The 20,571-nt window shown below is 39.3% G+C and overlaps 1 protein-coding gene and 1 long non-coding RNA gene across 9 annotated transcripts in view; one reads left to right on the top strand and one right to left on the bottom strand.

Moving 5' to 3' along the window:
• The window catches only part of RASEF (RAS and EF-hand domain containing), a 209,408-nt gene that overhangs the window by 152,974 nt on the left and 35,863 nt on the right, over nt 1-20,571 (bottom strand). Inside the window, exon 3 of one of the 6 annotated variants that reach the window (XM_077905633.1) lies at nt 15,911-16,028. The exons of the other annotated variants lie outside the window; for them this stretch is intronic. The gene's annotated coding sequence lies outside the window, so the exon portion shown is untranslated. The remainder of the gene's footprint in view (nt 1-15,910; nt 16,029-20,571) is intronic. 6 annotated transcript variants of the gene reach the window in all.
• The window catches only part of LOC144318574 (uncharacterized), a 102,472-nt gene that overhangs the window by 75,750 nt on the left and 6,151 nt on the right, over nt 1-20,571 (top strand). For 2 of the 3 annotated variants that reach the window (XR_013384634.1, XR_013384638.1), the window contains one exon: nt 1,679-1,774. This is a non-coding gene — a long non-coding RNA (uncharacterized LOC144318574). Of the gene's footprint in view, nt 1-1,678; nt 5,558-20,571 lie in introns of those variants that run through there. The other variant, XR_013384628.1, reaches the window with a different exon arrangement.

The raw sequence follows: 20,571 nt of genomic DNA, 5'->3' as shown, positions 1-20,571 counted from the left end.
TTTCTAGGATTATAATCTGTTAACTCATAAAGAAGACAACTTAAATCATTCCAAACAATTCTGAGGCTACTTTCCCAAGCAATTTGGAGGGTTGCCTCCTCAGTTTGCTAAAAATCCCTAACAACCAGAATGATTGGCTGGAGCGTTGACTGAATTCTTATTCAAAATCCAGCTGACACAGAGCCCTAGCTATACCTTTAACAAGGACTATAAAGCTTATGATAGGAGATAATCAAACATTCCACATCTCTGGAGTGAAGTCACAACATGACATAGTTTTCAAGTCAGATTTGAGCCGATAAGCCTCACCCAGGGTTATCATACCACAAGAGAGACTTCTGGGTTAATTTCACTCAATATATTACATTTTTAAGATATACTGTATTTTTTACTATGTGTTAAATATGATCATTTATTTTCCCAGTTAGCTGAAAAAGATCTCAGAACTTGAGGGAAACCTGAATCCTTTTCATATTCTTCCTACCTGGAAGGTTCTCAAAGTTTTATTCAATATTAAAAAGGCAGCTAATTGGATTCTCTGTCTTTTAAGCCTGTCTCATCACAACTGCTAATATGGGTCTGTTAGTGCCTAGCATACTTTGTTGTGCAGTAAATAATAGATCCAAAGACTGTTAAGCATAATATTGAAAAAGATCTCATGTAATTTCAAAATACCCACAGTTCAATCAGATTAAAAATAGGAAAAGGAGAAAACAGGATTAACAGAAAAAAAGGGCAAGAAAAATAAAATGAGACAGCTCTAGGTAAGTTTACAAAATATATGTCATAACATCCCATGTCCTATGAAGATGTTTAGTTTCACAAATTTGAATCTCAATTTCCTAGCAGCTAAGGCAAAGCAGAAAGCATAACCGTGCCTTCCAAAAGTAAACACAAATAAGCTACTCAGAACAATGACAAAGATCCCTAAGTCCAAGCTTTTTGAGAAATTTATTTCATGGGTACTCATAAAGAGTTCAATTGATAATGTAGTTATAAAGAATGCTCTCCCCTAAAATTTAGTAATCCATGTGTGTGAAGTGGACAAATAAAGTGCTAAAAATGCAAAAAACAGAGTTCTTGAAGATGACACTCCTCAGGGAGCCATATGGTGGCTCATAAGTTAAGTCCTCAAAGACATTCATATACAAATGCAAGACAACTGTTTTTTGTAAGATCCCTCAAAGTAGGCCAAGTTTATGAGTAATCACCCGCAATTCATCTGTGGGGACCACAATAATGGTCAATCTGGAAAAGGGAACATGACTGGCAGGTGGAACTGCCTAGATAATCCCTAAGGGTCCTTTTAACTCTGAAAAAAAAAAGTCCATGATTCTTTTTATTATTCTTCAACAATGTAATTGACATACAATGTTATATTTGTTTCAGGTGTGGGACACAGTGATTCAACAATTCTATACATTCATTACTCAGTGCTCACCATAAGTATAGTCACCATCTGTCACCATGTAACGTAACTGCAGTATTACTGACTGCATTCCCTGTGCTAGATTTCTCATCTCTGTGACATCACTTATTTATTTTATAAGTGGAAGAGTGTACCCCTTAATTCCCTTCATCTATTTCACCCATCCCCCCACCCACTTTCCCTTTGGCAACCAGTTCCCTGTATTTAAGAATCTGTTCTTTATTCATTTGTTTTGTTTTTGTTTTTTAGATTCCACATATAAGTGAAATGAGATGGGTTTTGTCTTCCTCTGACTTATTTCACCTAGCATAATACCTTCTAGGTCCATTTATGTCACTGCAAATGGTAAGATTTCATTCGTTTTTATGGCCGAGTAATGTGATTCCTCATTATTATTATTTTTTTTTTACTGAGCCCTTACTATGTGCTATTTCCCTGGATTAAAAAGAATTCTAAACACACAGACACACATATACATGCATGTGCCCCTTTGAGTATTTCATCATTTTGCTTTTCTAGAGAGTAGATTTACTGCTATTTGACTGTTATTGCAACAGGAAAGAATCCAATATTTGCACATCAGTTGATCCATGAATGTCAACAGAGAGCAGGCACCTTTTGTCCTCCTAAATTGTTAATCTGTGAACTCAAATGAAGGTTAGAAACTCTCGCTGAATGTTTAAAATTCCTTTTGAATGCTTCTGTCAGGCTGAAATTTTCAAATATGTGAATGGTGTATATGCCAAATGAGGCACTGAATACCCCACTGTTTTAAAGTTGTCCTATTCAAAATCTCAAGAATATTCCCCACCATTAAAAAACCTTTAAGTAAAGACACAACGAAAATGTTGGGCTTTTGAAAACTTGGGGACAAAACTGCAGAATAAGACAGAGGCCCCAGCAGTTGGACGGAAATAAAAGAAATGAAACCAACAACAATTAGCAATCTTAGGAAGAATTTTAAAAGGTAATAGTAAATCTTAAAAGTATTTTACAAGATATTATGCTCCAAACCTCCTTGATACTGCAAATATTTAACTTTATACATATAGTATGTATGTATCATATGCATGTGTGTGTATTTTTTTCCTTTTTTTTTGGAAATATATTGGAAATATCTGTAAATCTGGCTTAGAACATTCTGCAATCCCATTCTTTCTACTTCAAAAGAAGAAAACTATGTAACAAAATGAAAAGCACATTCCAGATAATTTTTGCTGTTGCAGGAGCCTGACATTTTTCTGTAAATGAAGAGTGCTTTTGGTGTGCTGTCTTGGCAATCTCAATGCTATACGTGATATTGCTCTTAGTGATAGGATTTTCCAAAGACATGAGCAACTTCTGGTAAATTTCCAAACGAAACAAAGCACACTTTTTCCCTCAATAAACATGGTCGTTGCATTTCTGAGAAATTCAGCATATATTAAAACTGTGCAAAAATTACTTTGTATATGTAAAATATTCTATGCTCATGAGTAGAGCATGATTGTCCAATCTGACATGAATGTCCAAGCAGACATGAATGAATGAATGAATGAATATCCAATCAGCCATTAAAATATCATGTGGGATATATATGTATTATGGGCTGAAGTATGATTCCCCAAACTTGACATGTTGAAGCCCCATCCCCAGTGCCTCAGAATGCAACCTTTTTTGGGGGAGTAGGTTCATTGCAGACATAATTAGTTAAGGGAGGTGGAACTGGTACAGTGTGAGGACCATAACCCAATATGATAGGTGTCCTAATAGAAAGGGGGAATTTGGACACGGAGAAATGCACACGGGGAAGATGTCATGTGAAGATGAAGGCAGAGGTGGGGTGGTGCTTTACAAGTCAAGGAATATCAAAGATTGCCAGCAAATCAGCAGAACCTAGGAGAGAGGCATGAGACAGATTCTCCCTCCTGGCTCTTAGATGGAACCAAGACTGATAACATCTTGATCTCAGACTTCTAGACTTCAGAACTGTGAGATGATAAAGGTCTGTGCATTAAACCACTGTTTGTCGTACTTTGTTATGACAGCCCTCACCAACTAATCCAACATGGAAATGTGAGCTACTTCACACGGTATCTTTTACACTATTTCCACTTCTTTACACCAAGTGAATGTGGTGCCCATTCAACAGATTACATTTTTGTGCAATCCCACGCAAAAGAGATTATGTTTTATGGGGAGTAAGGGAAAGGTAGGGAGAGCTATCAGAACCCGATCCATGTAGTTCCCTCTTGTGCAAAAAAGGGTCATGCACATGGCCAGTACTGAGACCTGAAGAGCATTCCCACAGGGCTGGAAAAGTCATGTCAGCCCTTCGTCTGTCATGGCCTGGCCAACATGGCAGCAACAGTGCAGAGAGAGAGAGAGCGGGGCTGGTGACCAGTCACAGCCACCAGCAAGTCATCCTCCAGAATGTGACAGTCTGTGATCTGGACCTGCTTCCCTGGGATTAAAAAAATAATAATAAATAAAACCAAAGATCTTAAGGAGCTCTCCTTTGACTACTCCCTCAAGATAAGGCCCATTCCAGGGTGTTCTCTCTTGTGCCATAAAGGCACGTGCCAGGCACTGAGGTACCCATGGAGATGTAACCACACAGACAGGTGCCTGTTCTCTCAGCTGGGAGAGGCGGGACTTAATTGGAAGGTCATGTGTGCAGGGTGACTAGCACCCCTGATCAGTGCTCAAGTACAAAATGCTGGAAGATTATATGAGAGGTAACACTAGAGGTAGAGAAGCTTCCCTAGGAAAGGACATCTGCACAGACATGGGAATCCACGCGGCAAAGGGGAAAGGGATGGAGCTTGGCACAGGAAAGGCAAGGAGGGCTGGTGTGACTGGCTGTTACACAGTGGGGGCATGGGGTGACCCAAGATGGGGTGGCAAGGAGTCACAGTGTGTGTGACCTTGTAGCCTAGGATGTGGGTTGGAACCCAGTGATGTTAAGCAAGGATCAGTCCTGAGTTTTAAAAAAAGATTACTCCGGCCACCTTGCAGAGATGTGATAGGTCATTTTTAACACTTCTCTTTCTCTATAGGGCAAAATTGTTTCCAATAATTATTATTTTCTGAAGTTGTTTAGGTTTAGTCCAATACCTTTTTATTTTTAAGATTTTTATTTATTCATTCATGAGATACACACAGAGAGAGATAGAGAGAGGCAGAGACACAGGCAGAGGGAGAAGCAGGCTCCATGCAGGGAACCCGACGAGGGACTTGATCCTGGGTCTCCAGGACCATGCTCTGGGCTGAAGGCAGCGCTAAACCACTGAGCCACCCAGGCTGCCCATGCAATACCTTTAAAAGTACTTTCATTTTAAAGACATTATTTAAAATCAGAAAATCACTTCGTGTATGAACAAAAAAGCCCGCATATCAAAGCTTTGCTGCTCAAAATTTTAAATACATACTCTACATGGTTACATGAAATAACAGAATTGAAGTAAATCAAGTTCTCTTTAACTTAATAATCACTATGCTATCATTGTATAATTGGGATCCATTTCTCAATGCTTGAATGTGATTCTCCAGAAGACACAAACCACAAGAGTGAGCTCCTCTATTTCTGAACCATAATAAACTTAACTTTCAAAAGATGTGGATTGATGAGTCCATGTGTGTCAGGGGCCCACTGTGTTACTGAGTGCTGGGGGATCCATTTTCACGTGGAATACAATGTTTATTAAAGGGTAAGTATTCAAATGGACTCACTTAAAGCTCATATATTAGTTATTTGAATTCCACAGCAACTGCAGTAATTGTATGGAACTTAGATCATCAAAAGGTTTTCTTTTCCAGCAATTAGTACTTCATTGCTGAAACCATTTAGAAATGCTGTGCATGGTGATGGTAAAAAGTAGACTGACTTTTAGTAGGTTTTATTATTGCTTTTAAATTCTTTATAGTCGGGATCCCTGGGTGGCACAGCGGTTTGGCGCCTGCCTTTGGCCCAGGGCGCGATCCTGGAGACCCGGGATCGAATCCCACATCGGGCTCCCAGTGCATGGAGCCTGCTTCTCCCTCTGCCTGTGTCTCTGCCTCTCTCTCTCTCTCTGTGTGTGTGTGACTATCATAAATAAATAAAAATTTAAAAAATAAAATAAATAAAAATAAAAATAAAAAAATAAATTCTTTATAGTCCATGCACCCCCTTCCTAACTGCACCCAGGGCACATCTCCACCCTCTGCCACAGCCCTCAAGACACCAATGGTATGGAGAATGCATGGAAGGAGAACAAGGGATGTGGAGGAGGCCAGTAGGAGGGAAGCCAATGGCAGAAAAAAAAAATGGAGGCTTGCTAGGGCTTTGTAACTGATTGGACGTCCAGGTGGGGACAGGAATGAGGCCATGTTATCTCCCAGCGTTCTGCTGGGATGCCCAAGGGGATGGACTCAGTATGTAGATGATGACTGATGCCACAAGAATTACCTGGGGAAAGAGGATTGTGCAATAGTTTTAAACCTTGATGAACTGTAACATGTAGAGGGAATATGTTGGCAAATATTATTTCCATTTGTAACTGGAAAACCAAGGCGCTGAGTGATTACATCATTTTCAAAAAGCAAATTAGGAGAGATACCAGCATGGATTTCAGGCCCCATCATGTGTACGCAGTCACTTGGTCAAACTGTGTTTTAAGAAAGTACCATCTCTGGGAGATGCTGAAAAGACACACGGGGTCTATCATTCTGTCATGCCAGGGAAGAATGGCCTCCAGATGCTATCAGCCTCTGGCACAGCTGGGACTTCGATCTAAAGAGTACATGGTATGAAGAGAGCAACACAGACTTTCTTCTCTCTGGAAATAGATTTGTTTTACATGCAACATGGTTTCAGGAAGTCCAGGAAGGCTGCCAGAGATGTAGAAGAAAGTCCACAGAGCATGGCATCACCAAAACCAAGAGGGGAGGAACATTTCAAGGAGAGAGACCTCTTCTGATATCCCTGGTGCCTAAGCATGGGGTCTGACATGTGGTAGGTGACTGATACTTGCAAGATGGCAGAAAATCAGAAAGCCTAGAAGTCACACTAGGCTAGGGATCAATTCCATGGATGTAGATCCAGCTCTAGGTAAACTGAATGTACAGCCTTAATCGAATAATTTAACTCATCTTGGATTGGACCACTTCCAGAATAATTAATATTTTGCTCTCCATTCATCAGAATGAATTACGAATTCAAAAAGCAGAGCTGGAAGGGGCTGTTGAGACCATCTCTTTTCTCTGAGCCCTTTAATATATGGAAGATTAACACATTTTGTACATTATATGTATGTTGTACTATATTCTTACAATAAAGTGAGCTAGAGAAAAAATTATTAAAAATCATAAAGAAAACACATTTAGTAATGGACTGGATTTATTTTAAAAATCTGCATATAAGTGGACCCATGGAGCCCAACCTATGTCATTCAAGGGTCAACTATATATTTTATGTTATACAGAACTTTCTGCAAAAACAACTTTTTGAAGGTACTCTTCATGGCAAAATCAAGTAGCATAGAATATTTCATTAGGCCAGAGTAGAAAACATTGATCTTCCAAATTCTCCAGTGGTGTGCTCATTTTATTCTAAGTGCAATGTCACAGACTGTCATAGAAGGGGTGTATGTGGTTAGCAAGCTCTAGTCTTGTCAATAGTGCCTGAAATTTTATTCTTTCTTACAGCTGACCCTATCAATACTGTACAAGAGGTTGGAGAGATTGATGGGAAAATAATGTAGGGTTTCTGAGTTAGGCCTCAGTTATAATTTTCTGTGTATGTGTGTGTGTGTGTGGGTGGGTGTACATATGTATTCAGAGAATCAAGTGGCCTTCAATGATAATTTTCAGCATGTTAGAACACGAATGTGGAATTCCCAGGAGTTAACCATAATGGCATTTCTAAAGAAAGAATACTGGGGAAGAAAACCTTTATAATATTTTCATTGTAGTTCCACTTATGAAGAAAGACAATGGCCCTGTAAGATGGAACAGTGACCTGGAAGGAAGAGGATGTGGGGTTGAATCCTGATGCACCCTTCCAAAGTGTAGGCTCTTACTTAGCCTGTACTTCTTTAGATTAAAGGGCTCAGAGAAAAGAGATGGTCTCAACAGCCCCTTCCAGCTCTGCTTTTTGAATTCGTAATTCATTCTGATGAATGGAGAGCAAAATATTAATTATTCTGGAAGTGGTCCAATCCAAGATGAGTTAAATTATTCGATTAAGGCTGTACATTCAGTTTACCTAGAGCTGGATCTACATCCATGGAATTGATCCCTAGCCTAGTGTGACTTCTAGGCTTTCTGATTTTCTGCCATCTTGCAAGTATCAGTCACCTACCACATGTCAGACCCCATGCTTAGGCACCAGGGATATCAGAAGAGGTCTCTCTCCTTGAAATGTTCCTCCCCTCTTGGTTTTGGTGATGCCATGCTCTGTGGACTTTCTTCTACATCTCTGGCAGCCTTCCTGGACTTCCTGAAACCATGTTGCATGTAAAACAAATCTATTTCCAGAGAGAAGAAAGTCTGTGTTGTTCTCTTCATACCATGTACTCTTTAGATCGAAGTCCCAGCTGTGCCAGAGGCTGATAGCATCTGGAGGCCATTCTTCCCTGGCATGACAGAATGATAGACCCCGTGTGTCTTTTCAGCATCTCCCAGAGATGGTACTTTCTTAAAATACAGTTTGACCAAGTGGCTGAGTACACATGATGAGTTAATCAATTGTTTATGTTATCAGTAAGGCCTTCAGTCATCAGTAGGCTACTAGTAGTTTGGGGAGTCAAGTTACAAACAGATTTTTTTTTACTGCACAAAGGGTCAGCACTCCTCACCCCCACATTGGTCAAGGGTCAATTATAGTAGAAATTAGAAATAAGTTTGATAAATTCCAACTCAACTGCTATGACTTTAGTGAAGACATAGTTTAGCAGGTCTCATCAATTCTTTCTTATTACTGCTTATAAGAAATTTGTTGTCTGCACATTCAAGGGAACCCACTATTTTCCCTAAATGTTCAAAGGCACCACAAAATCATCTATGAGTTTAAGAAGACCATCTCTAATGCTATGGAAGCCTCAGAGAAGGTTTATGTCAATTGCAAGTCAGAAGGAGCTCTTTCTTTTGTTTCTCCATCATGGGGACCTTGAGCTACTTTCCATACTTTCTCTGGGGTGACAATGGCCTCTCTTCTCCAACCAATTCAGCTCCCTGTCTAAAGCTCTCAAATTCCATTCATGCATGGAGTTCTCATCCCAGATCCATTATATGAGGCTGTTTAATGACATCTCATTTCTTTTGATATTTCTTCTAGTCTTCAGTACCAGGAGGCCTTAAGGGAAATAAAAAGATGAAACTTCAAAAGCAATACATTAAAAAAAAAAAAGAAAAAAGAAATCAGTACCTGACAATATAGTGAAGACTCTGTGGCACACTACCAGGCAGGCACGGTAGACCCGAGTGTGCCATCCACTGTCATGGAATGCCATTTCACAGAGGCCAGGGCCTCACCCTGGCACCTGCTTAGTGCTCAGCAGTTGTCAAATAACCTTTCCAGGGATCCTTAGAGAGGCTGCATGGAATAGTGGGGAATGCCTGGATTAAAGTCCTGGCTCTGCTATTTAATGCTGTGAGGCCTTGTAAGAATTGCTTAATTTTCCTGGGCTTCAGCAAATATGGACCCTGGATAGCTTGGTGGGTAAAGAGTAGGCAGGATAACAGCCCACATCCTAGTCTATATTCTGTCCCTTGCCAGCTCTCAGTCAATATGGCCTCAAATGCTTTTGTTATAAAATAAGGACAATAATATCTTCCCCGTGTGCACAGCATTACTGTTATGAGGAGAGGAGAGATGGGATATAGAAAGCCCTGTGAATGAAATAGTCTTCAAAGATTGAGGCCCCTCTGTGGGCCTCCTTACCTTATCCATCTGCCTGTAAGATCACATTTAAATGTTCAAACCTTTCTAGAACACTTTCTCCCCAGGAACTGAAAGTACCATCTGCAGTCACATGTGTTCAGTAGTGTGCTTTCAGATGGGCCAGGAACTCCAGGACACTGGGTCTCTGCTGCCTTAGAGTCCCAGTGAGAAAACTCACAGCTGGGCAGAAAGCTGACCTCCTCCCCCTTCCCTGCCCTCATCCCTGGGTACACACAACTGCCTTTGAAATGCTTAAAAATCAGGAAATTCCAAAGCACAAAAAATTGGAGCATGATTTCTTTTTTTTTATTTTTTCCTTTTTCTTATATTTTATTTAAATCAAATTTGCCACCGTGTAGTATAAGACTCAGTGCTCATCCCATCAAGTACCCTCCTTAATGCCCATCACTCAGTTACCCCATCCCCCCACCCACCTCCCCTTCTGCAACCCTTTGTTTGTTTCCCAGAGGTAGGAGTCTCTCATGGTTTGTCTTCCTCTCTAATACTTCCCCACTCAGTTTCCCTCCTTTGCCTAGAGCATGATTTCTTGATCAAGTCTGGCCATCCTTCTTTCTAACCCATGGCAATTCCCTTGCTCACAATCTGATATATTTTTTTAAAGCCTAACTTTTTCCTTCTCCATACTAACCAGCATTCTCCTTTTCTCCTGCTTGTTTTTAGAAAAGGAATCTTTAGGGGCACCTGAATGGCTCAGTTGTTTAAGTGTCTACTTTTGATCCCAGTGTCCTGCAATTGAGCCCTGCCTCGGGCTCCCTGTTCTGCAGGAAATCTTCTCCTTTTCCCTCTGCCCCTCCCCCCTGCTCAAAGGCACCACAAAATCGTCAATGAGTTTAAGAAGACCATCTCTCTCTCTAATAAATAAACTCTTCAAACAAAGAAACTTTACACTCACAGACTTAAAGTATGTGAATGTAAATAGGTGAAATTACACTTTATTTTAGGCTCTCAACTATCTAAAGAAGTAATGGTGGAAGGCATTTTATCCCTGTTTTAGAACAACAAAAAAGCGGCAAGAGTCAGAAAGGCTGGGTGACGTGCTCCAAGGCCACATAGATAGTATGTGGCCAAGCTGGCCACACACACCAGCCTGCTGACTCAAGGTCAATATTCTGTTACCCCTGGTGGGTTCCACAAAAAACACAAGAGGCACAGCCAAGAAGGAACATTCTAGCCACCTAAATAAACAGACAGCCTGAATCCAGAAGTAAGCCAGAAAGTTAAAAAAGGTAAAGGTTGTTGACTCCAAGAACAACAGGCAGCATTTTGGGGTCATTCGGTCTCCCAGAGTCATGTTCAGCCAAAAACACATTCCAGGAGCCTTAGCATTCCCGGATGCCTCAGCCCCTCTTCTTCCATCTGTGGTGCCTGGATTCTACACATTTTTTTTCAGGTATGGGACTTCTTCCAGTGAAAGGTACCAACAACTTCCATTTTTCTTTTAGAACAAGGATGGGGTGGGGATAGAAATATTTTAAAGTACCAATGAGAATATTCTGGAAGAAAAAACATACATGATTTTCTCCACTTTTTGCATTCACTTCAACAGACATACAGACAAGAGCCAGCTTCGTGCTTAGATTTATCAGTCAGCTTCCAGCATGATCTAGTTTCAGAAATTCTAGGGCAGTAGAGTGATGCAGTGAAAAGAACCCCAACTCTTAAGCCAGCAGACTTGGGTTTCCATCCCAGAACCTGCCATTGAATAGTTATGTGGCCCTGGGATGCATTTACCCTGCCTGGAAACATGGGAATATCTCTTGGAAAGTTATTATAGCAAGTATCACAAACTTATGACTCATGGGCTTTATTGAGTCCACAGACATAATTTCCTTGGCTCCCCAAATTGTGAAATGTACCTTATAAATTCCTCTAGAGAACACCTGCCTTCTGTTCAGCACACTCTTTATTCTTCTGTCTGGTCTTATACTGACATGCATCAGTGTTTGTGTTCTGTGTGCAGGCCCATGGGCCTCTTCTTCAAGAGTCCATGAGGGTATAAAAGCTCCCAGCATATAGCAAACACTGAGTGACTATTCTAAGTACTCTTTGTAACCTTAGAAGTGACATTCTGCAAACTGAGTTTCAACTTCCAGTCTCTGTTGCTGGCTGCTCCATTTCTTCCCCTTTCCCATGACAGAGTGCCCAGGGCATAGTTCTTGGGCCTCTCCCCATCCTCATGACACTTACTCCCATTGGTGACCCTATACAATCTATGGCTCCAAATACGATCTACATATTGATGACTCTCAAATATATAGATTCCCAAATGTGTTCCAGAACGGACTCATCTCAGGAACTCCAGGCTCATTTATCTAACTGCATGCATGACTGTCACCGCTTGACTCTCTAAGAGTGGGGTAATCATATTTGTTTCTTAAGAACCTTCCTGGTTTGCGTAAGACAGTCTGTGCCTGTGGTCCCAGCAGCATCCCATCTGAATCTAGCATGTGTCCTGGATTTTTTATTTTTAATGAAATATTATCACTACCATTTTAATTACAATGAGCTGGGATGGGTTTGTGAAGTCTCCAATTTGTACTTCCAGCTCTTGCCATGGTCTTGTCTAATAATGCATAGGCAGTAAACACAGTTTTCATGTTAACATGTGGTTACATTTGAAATAATCCATCTGTCTTTTCCCAATCATTTCCAGATGAAACCTAATGCCTCCCTCTCAAATATAGCATTGAGGACACTTACTGCTTTAAAGAAAGTCTGGATAGAAGAGATAGCTAACACAGGGTGGCTGAGTGGCTCAGTCAGTTAAGTATCCGACTCTTAATTTTGGCTTAGGTCATAATCTCAGGGTTGTGAGATCAAGCCCCATATCTGGCTCTGTGATGGGTGTGGAGCCCCACTGCCCCTCAATGAATGAATGAACTAAAAAGAAGAGTTGGCTAACTCCTGGTATCAGGTGGTGATATGGGAAAAGCTCCTGCTGCAACTAGCCACTTGGTGTACCAGCCACTTTTGCTAAGGATGCTACCAGGGCCTGCAAAATGGATGAAGACACAGTCAATGAGGTCAGTGGGCAATACAGGAATTACAGGTCAGATGAACATAAAATATGTGCGTGAAATAGAGTAAGCACAGGCCTCTGAGTAGCTTAGTTTTAGTAGTTTAGTGAACTTTGTTACAGAGGTCTTGTCACTTATGGTATGGTATTGATCTATAACTATTCATTTACCTTATTGTGTGAGAACAATTTTTGAGTTCTTATTTTTACAATAAATCCTTTCACTAGGGATCCCTGGGTGGCGCAGCGGTTTGGCACCTGCCTTTGGCCCAGGGCGCGATCCTGGAGACCCGGGATCGAATCCCACGTCGGGCTCCCGGTGCATGGAGCCTGCTTCTCCCTCTGTCTATGTCTCTGCCTCTCTCTCTCTCTCTCTGTGACTATCATAAATAAATAAAAATTATAAAAAAAAATAAATAAAAAAAAAAATCCTTTCACTAGCAAAGTGCTGGAAAAGAAATGAAAAACTAAGCAGATGAGCTTACCTGCCTAAAAAGTATTAATAATCAAAGTGTAATTTATACAAAATGTTAACATTTGCCAGGCTGTGGTAAAATCAGTGACCACATTAAAACCAGGTACACATCTACTGAAGAAGCTTCAGCACTTAATTTAAAATGAGTTCAATAGTGATTGCAAGAAAGCTGTGCCCAGAGATGATTTCACAGATACATTTTTTTTAAATTTTTATTTACTTATGATAGTCACACAGAGAGAGAGAGAGAGAGAGGCAGAGACACAGGCAGAGGGAGAAGCAGGCTCCATGCACCGGGAGCCCGAAGTGGGATTCGATCCCCAGTCTCCAGGATCGCGCCCTGGGCTAAAGGCAGGCGCTAAACTGCTGCGCCACCCAGGGATCCCCCACAGATACATTTAAATGGTGTTCTGGGAAACATGAATTTTCACATCAATTAAATGACTCTCTTAAAATTAATTTAATTTATTCTGATTCCAAGTTTTCTTGTACATGTAGGAAAATTGAAGTGTCATTAATGATGCCAGTTTTATCTCAATATAATCAGATACCAAAAAAGGCAATCATTTAAGGTAATTTTAATAAGGGATAGATTTTTTTAACCCAATTAATGGAATCAAAATAAAGCTTTTGGAAAAGTAGAATGCCTAGAGTGAAACATCTAACATTCTGCGAATGTCATTATAAATGAATTCAAAAGGTCAACACTGAAGATAAAATTATTTTTGCAATGATAATATAAATGCAAATATTGGTAAAACATTGTGTTTAAAAAAGCCAAAGTTTTACTAACCTAAGAATCTCATGAGGCAGAAGTGTACTAGGAAGTGATTGTGTGCAGATGTTAGAAATAATCTGTGACATCTTCTAATCAAAATAGACTCTCCCATTGTCAAAACTTACAAATACAAATATATATGAAATTTAAAAATATTTACACTTACAAATATTAAATGGAAATTGTTATACATATTTACAAATATATCTAATATTTGTAAGTAATATTTGTCAGTTTTATATATATAAATTTCAAAATACGTATGAAGCATATGTTAAAATTTATATGCAAGGCAAAAATTTGCCTTCTCTCTTCCATGCATACCCTCAAGCAAATTTTAGAAAAGTCTGAGCCTTTAAAAAGTGCTTTGTCAATTAAACTTACATGTTCTACACTCACATAGAACATTTTATAAATAAGTCCTCTAAGTTGTTGGTACCTCTTGTTCTGTATCACCTGAAAGTTTTCAGTAAAATATTCAGTGAATGGAGTAACAAAAATTTCAGCTTTTGCAATTTGCTTTTAAAAGTCTCAGTGATAAAAATAAAAGCAGAAATTTACTGAAATTTATTCTATAAAAAGCAAGGGAGGAACTGAAAAAAATAAGTAATCAGAATTTAGGGAAATAATATTTAGCTTTGAAATTCTCTAACTGTGCTTTTGGATATCCTGATGGATAGCAATGCTTTTTTTGATGGAGCTCCTATTTTTAATTGGATAATTTTATATTCTACAATGAAATGAAATAGAATTGAGAAAATACACAAATTTTCACCATTTATATTTAGAAAAGCATTGAAAATAGTCATAAACAACTTATTTGATGAATTTTATCTTATAAAAATATTTGTTGAATAAACAGAAAACTTATGAAAATATTATGGCTGCTATATTTACAAATTTCAATACAGAAAAATTAGAATCCAGATTATCACTCACTCTAGAGGATTTACTGTGAGCTCACTACATATCCAGATACCTATAAAGAGCATCCATTTAAAATATGATGATCTACAGATGAAAATCAATTGAAAGGATCAGTAATTTCAAAATTGTAACCATGGAATGCAACCACTTCTTCAGACAAACAAAAACTAAGGAAGTTTATTGCCGAAGATTTGCCTTGACAGAAATGTTAAAAGTTCTTTAGAGAGAAGGAAAATTATACAGATCAGAAACACAGATCTACCTAAAGAAAAGAAGAGCATCAGAGAAAGGATAAGTGAAGGTAAAATAAAACTTTTCTTTTTCCTATTTTTAATTACATTATAGTTTGTTCAAAACATTAAAAGCGGGATCCCTGGGTGGCGCAGCGGTTTAGCGCCTGCCTTTGGCCCAGGGCGCGATCCTGGAGACCCGGGATTGAGTCCCACGTCGGGCTCCCGGTGCATGGAGCCTGCTTCTCCCTCGGCCTATGTCTCTGCCTCTCTCTCTCTCTCTCTGTGTGTGACTATCATAAATAAATTTTAAAAAATTAAAAAAAAAACATTAAAAGCAATCATGTACTTGATTCTGTAGGCATATGTATATGAAATGAATGGCAACAATGATAAATGGGATAGGAAAGAAGAATTAGCATTACTTTATTATTATAATGTACTGTAATGTACTCACACTACCTGTGAAGTAGTATAGTGTTACTTGCATGTGTATTGGATCACTTGTAAATGTGTATTGCAAACCCTAGGGCAACCACAAAAAAAAACAAAAAACAAAAAAAAACACAAAGTTTCACAAAAAGTTTAATAAACTAAGAAAGGAGAAAAATGAAATCATATAAAATTCTCAAGGCATGCCTGGATGGCTCAGTCAGTTAAGCATCTGACTCTTGATTTCAGTTCAGATCATGATCTCAGGGTGGTGAGATCAAGCCCTGCATCAGGCTCTGTGCTCAGCATGGAGTCTCCTTGAGTTTCTCTCTCTCCCTCTGCCTCTCCCCTGCTTGTACACATGCACTCTTTCTCTCTCTCTCTCTCTCTCTCTCTAAATAAGCAAATAAGTACATAAAATTCTTTTGAAAATACTTTATTAAATAAACAAAATACTCAACAAAAACCATAAAAGGTTGAAAAAAGAGTGGAAGACAAAAATAAGAACAAAGAACTAGGACAACAAATAGAAAACAACAAACATGGTAAATATTAATCCAACTATATCACTTGCAACAGTGTAACTGTGCCAGTTAAAAGACAGAGATTGTCATAGTGGATCAAAATACAAGACCCAACTATATGCCTATAAGAAACCCACATAGGGATCCCTGGGTGGCGCAGCGGTTTGGCGCCTACCTTTGGCCCAGGGTGCGATCCTGGAGACCCGGGATCGAATCCCACGTCGGGCTCCCGGTGCATGGAGCCTGCTTTTCCCTCTGCCTGTGTCTCTGCCTCTTTCTCTCTCTCTCTGTGACTATCAGAAAAAAAAAAAAAAAAAAAAAGAAACCCACATAAGAAAGACACTTACAATCTTTAATTAAAAAAAAAAAAAAGAAAGACATTTACAGATTAAAAGTAAATGAATGGAGAAAGCTATACTGTGCTAACACTAAGCAAAAAAAAAAGTAGGAGTAGTTACACTAATTTCAGACAGACTTTAGAGAAGGAGCGTTATCAGGGATAGTGAGGGGCATTACATAATTATGAAAGGGTCGATTCTCCAAGAAGACAGCCAGAAAATCACTAAAGACATAACTGAATTCAATACCACCATCAATCAAGTGCACATAATGGACTTGCATAGACTATGTCAGACAACAACAGCAGAATCTTCTCAAGCTCACATGGAATATTAACCAACATAGACCACACTCTGGGCCATAAAATACATCATAACAAATGTAAAAGAATAGAAATCATACAATGTCTGTTCTCATACCATAAGGAAATTAAACTAGAAATTAATAACAGAAAAATAGCAGGAAAATCCTCAAATGCTTGGAAATATTTTTTTTTTTTTTAGGATTTTATTTATTTATTCATGAGAAACACAGAGGGAGAAGCAGAGACACAGGCAGAGGGAGAAGCAGGCTCCCTATAGTGAGCCCAATGTGAGACTCGATCACAGGACCCCGGGATCATGCCCTGAGCCGAAGGCCAACGTTCAGCCACTGAGCCACCCAGGAATATACTTCTAAATAGCATATTCAGGGAATACCTGGGTGGCTCAGCGGTTGAGCATCTGCCTTTGGCTTAGGGTGTGATCCCGGGGTCCTTGGATCGAGTCCCACACTGGGCCCCTCTCAGGGAGTCTGCTTCTCCCTCTGTGTCTCTGCCTCTCTTTCTGTGTCTCTCATGAATAAATAAATAAAATCTTTAAAATAAATTAATTAAATACTCAGAATAGCTAATAGGAGTATTAAGGATGGAGAACAAAGTTGGATGACTGGTACTAACCAATTTCAAGTTTCACTATAAATTACAGTAATTAAGACAGTGTGTTATTGATGAAAGAATAGACAAGCAGGGGCAGCTGGGTGGCTCGTTTAGCGCTGCCTTAGGTTCAGGGCCAGATCCTGGAATCCCAGGATCGAGTCCCACGTCGGGCTCCCTGCGTGGAGCCTGCTTCTCCCTCTTCCTCTCTCTCTCTCTCTCTCTCTGTGTGTGTGTGTGTGTGTGTGTGTGTGTGTGTCTCATGAATAAATTTTAAAAATCTTAAAAAAAAATACACAAGAAGATCACTGGACCAGAATACAGAGCCCAGCAATAGACCTCCATAAATATAGTCAGCTGATCTTTTTTAGAAAGGGACACAAGCAATACAAAGAAGTGAAGAGGGGATCCCTGGGTGGCACAGCGGTTTAGCTCCTGCCTTTGGCCCAGGGCGCAATCCTGGAGACCCAGGATCGAGTCCCACGTCGGGCTCCCGGTGCATGGAGCCTGCTTCTCCCTCTGCCTGTGTCTCTACCTCTCTCTCTCTCTCTGTGTGACTATCATAAATAAATAAAAAAAAAAAATTTAAAACAAAGAAGTGAAGACAGTTCGTTCAACAAATAGTGCTGGAATAGTTGGACAGCCACACACAAACAAAAATGAATCTAGATATAAACTTTACACCATTCACAACAATCAACACAGAATGGATCACAAACTGACATGTAAAATGCCAACTATAAAACTTCTAGAAGATAACATCAGAGAAAACCTAGATGACCTTTGGGTGTGGTTTTGCCTTTATAAATACAATAAGTTTTTTTAGATACAACACCAAAGATAGGATCCATGAAATAAATAATTGATAATTTGTATTTCATCAAAATTTAAAACTTCTGCTCTGCAAAAGACATTTCAAAAGAATTGGAAGGTAAGCCACAGACTGGGAGAAAGTATTTGCAAAAGATACATCTAGTAGAGGTCTATTATCCAAAACATACAAAGAATTCTTAAACTCGACAATAAGAAAACAAACGTTCCCCGTTAAAAAAATGTATTAAAGACCTTCACAAGCACCCACACCAAAGAAGATATACAGAATACAAATATGCATATGAAAAAAGCTCTACATCATAAATCATCAGAGAAATGAAAACAAAAACAACAGTGAAATACAATCGCACACCTATTTGAATGGCTGACGTATGGAGCACGAACAACACTAAATGCTGCCAAGGATATAGAGCTACAGGAACTCTCACTGCTGGTGGAAATGTAAAATTGTACAATCATTTCATGAGACAGCTTGGCATTTTCTTACAAAACTAAACTACACTCATACCATACAATCCAGCAGTTGAGTTCCTTCGTATCTCCCCAAAGGAGTTAAAAACTTATGTCCATACAAAAGACTGAACATAGATGTTTATAGCACCTCACCTCTGTTCATATCGCCAAAACTCAGAAGCAACCAAAATGTCCTTCAGTAGATGAATGGACCAACAGTAGTACATCCAGACAATGGAATATTATTGAGCATTAGGCATATTATTGAGCATTAAACATTATGACCAATCAACCCATGAAAACACATGCAGGTAACTTTAATTGCATATTACTAACTGAAAGAAGCCAATCTGAAAAGACTACATACTATATATGACACTATATGACAATCTAGAAAAGGGAAAACTATTGAGACAGTAAAAAAAAGTCAGTAGTTTCCAGGGGTTAGAGAGGAAGGATGCATAGCAGAGGGGATTTTTAGGGCAGTGAAACTCCTCTGTGTAACCATAATAGTAGATACAAGTCATTATGTATTGGTCCAAATCCATAAAATGTGGACCGAGAGTGAACTCTGGTATCAAATAAGGACTTTGGGTAATGACGTGTTCATGTAGGTTCATCAGTAGAAGTGAATGTACCTCTCTGGTCAGGGATGCTGATCACAGGGGAGGCTGTGCACGTGTGGGAGTACACGGTACACGGGAAATCTCTGTACCTTCCTCCCAATTTTGTTGTGAACCTGAAATTGCTCTAGACAACAAAATCAATTAAAGAATCAATTTGTAGATGTTGCAAATATGATCAGCTGTGGGACTTTAATCTGTTTTAGCATCCCTTCACTCTCAAATATTTCTCATTTTAAATGATAAATTATATGGTTCTCCTATTACTAGCATCACAGAATTAACATGCCATAACTGAAGTTCCATTATTCCCTCCGCCATAAATCTACACTCCTGAGGCTCCCCTCCTCTTAATTTAAGGACATTCCATCCTCTCGGTTTCTCAAGGCTTGAAGTCATCTTAAACTTCTCTTTCTCTTATCTTTCACACCGTATGCTAAGTTCATCAGTAAATCCCATTGAGTCTACCTTCAAAATATAGCCAGAATCCAATACATCCCATTCATCCACTGTCAGTATTTAACCTAAGCCATCATCATTTCTGGCAACATTTTAACAAGAAAAGGTAAGATATCCAGGCACAGAATCGAGTTTATGTGGGAACAGCAGAGGAACAGCAATTTGGGACAAGCAAACTATAGCAAACCAGAGGCAAGTCTGCAGAACAAAGAAGTCCTTTTGTAGAGGGAAAAACAGAGGGATTGTTTGGAACAAAGTTCATTGGAGGAAAATGATTTCAAATGGGTGCCAGCCTCTCATTGGCTGGAGGCAATCGACGTGGCTTCTTACTGGCCGCGGGTGAGGGCAGCCTGCTATTGCCTGGCTGAGAGGAAATCTTCCTCCTTCCTGCTAGACTTCTGCAAGCTGCCTGGAACTGTAGTGGTAGGTGCACAAGAGCCTTCCCTTCTTTAGCTTCCCAGCTCCAATTTTGAATTGGGTTTCCTTAACACATTTTCACACTTCTCACTTGGATGATTGACGCCTCCTTCATCTGCCCCCACGCTATTCTCAAGCCAGAGTGAAATCTTTTTTTAAGAAAGTCTAATTTAAATATTACCATTTTGCAGCACCTAATGGGCTAATTGAATAAGTAAGCCTTAAATATTATAATATAAGTTTCTAACATCACACCAAAAAAAGCAACAACTAGGCATTATACTTCTTATTGGAAGAACACAACACCATCTAAAAAGTTATCTGACAAAACTAAAACCTGAATCTGAGTAGACCTCTAAGTCTAATCAATAGTGTATACGAAATACTGGGGCGGAGAGACATGTTGGAGTGCACCAAAAGGTACCATCAGCAAATCCAGAATGTGGAAATCTCCACAACTCCAGTAACAGCAATCTGGATTTTTCCACAAATAAACGAAAGAGTCAAGAAAATAACATGGGGGGAGGGGAAGAACTTTTAGATTAAAAAGATCTAAAAGATGATCAATCAATTGCAGTGTGATTCGACTCCCGAATTAAAAAAAAAAAAAAAAGACTAAAATATGACCTTTATGGGAGAAATAGAAGGATAAAAATTGGCTGGGTATGTGAAGATAGTAATGTTATTATTAATTGTGCAGGGCATAATGGTATTGCAATCATGTTTTTTAAATGTCTGCCCAATGAACTCCAGTGCCTTCTCCTCTCTTTCAGAATTAAAAGCTACAGCTCTTACAGT

Source organism: Canis aureus, chromosome 1 (assembly GCF_053574225.1).
Source record: "Canis aureus isolate CA01 chromosome 1, VMU_Caureus_v.1.0, whole genome shotgun sequence".
Classification (NCBI taxonomy): Eukaryota; Metazoa; Chordata; class Mammalia; order Carnivora; family Canidae; genus Canis; species Canis aureus.
Note: the sequence above shows the minus strand (reverse complement) of the source record. Positions and strands in the feature narration are given on the sequence as shown.